Source organism: Parus major, unplaced genomic scaffold (genome assembly GCF_001522545.3).
Source record: "Parus major isolate Abel unplaced genomic scaffold, Parus_major1.1 Scaffold351, whole genome shotgun sequence".
In the NCBI taxonomy this organism is placed as follows: domain Eukaryota; kingdom Metazoa; phylum Chordata; class Aves; order Passeriformes; family Paridae; genus Parus; species Parus major.
The window spans coordinates 107,145-108,310 of NW_015379287.1; positions in this window are offsets into that span (position 1 = coordinate 107,145).

A 1,166-nucleotide genomic window follows, 5' to 3' on the forward strand; every position below is an offset into this window, starting at 1 on the left:
ATATTCTCTAACAACAGAACCAATTCATATTTATAAATTTGCAGTGACCAAAACCATCTAAACATTGAATTATATCAATAAATTTGTTGTTATTGCTTTTAATTAATTTCTCTCTGCTTCCCCCAGAGCACCTGAAGCAGCTGCTGGGTGAGTGCTAATTAATTTAGGTGCAGAGAAATTAAAATTAATTTGGGGGAAATATCAGCAAAATTCCTGGAGGAGGGAGGGAAATCCTGGGGAAAATGGGAATGGGAAAAATTGTAAATAATAGGGAATAATGGGAAATAGTAATTAATAATGTGGTGATAATAATAATGTGATAATGTGGTAATAATTAATAATGTGGTGATAATGTGGCAATAATAATTAATAATGTGGTGATAATGTGGCAATAATAATTAATAATGTGGCAATAATTAATAATGTGGTGATAATGTGGCAATAATAATTAATAATGTGGTGATAACGTGGCAATAATTTCCATTTCTGTGTGCAGAGGAGAAGGAATTGGCAGCACGTAAGTTTTGGAAAAAGGGACTTTTCTCCCCAAAATGTGTCTGATTTAATTGCTAATTAACCTTTTTAGGGTCTCAGACCCCATTTTTGGGCCCCAAAATCATTTTTGAGGCACAATTCCCCATTTATAAAGACAAAATTTACCCAGATTTGGAGCTTTCCCCCCCTCACAAATGTCCTGACTTAAAAAATAAAAGTAGATAATTAATAAATAAAATAATATTTTTTGATTTTTAAACTGAATTTATAAATAAAAATATTTGGAGTTAGATGAACGTAACCACTTTTTTTTTTTTTTTTTAATTTTCCTGACTGTAGAATTTCAGAAAATCAGGGTTTTACCCCATTTTTAATCCTTTTTTTGTTTATTTTCAGGAGAACAGGACTCTGTTATCAGTAAGTGCCACTGGATTTTGGGAGCAATCCCTGGGGAATTGGGAATTCAGGATCCCACTGCTGCCACTTTGCCTCAAAGTTCTGCCCCAAAAAACCCCAAAGTTAATTAAATTATGTTTAAATAATGGGAATTAAGATCTTGGCCCGGCTCAGGGGATTTTGGATCCTTGGGAGGTGAAAACTTTTATCAAAATCAGTTTATTTTCCTCTTTTTTAGGAAAACTGAGGGAGGAGCTCGGTGAGTGGCTTTTGTT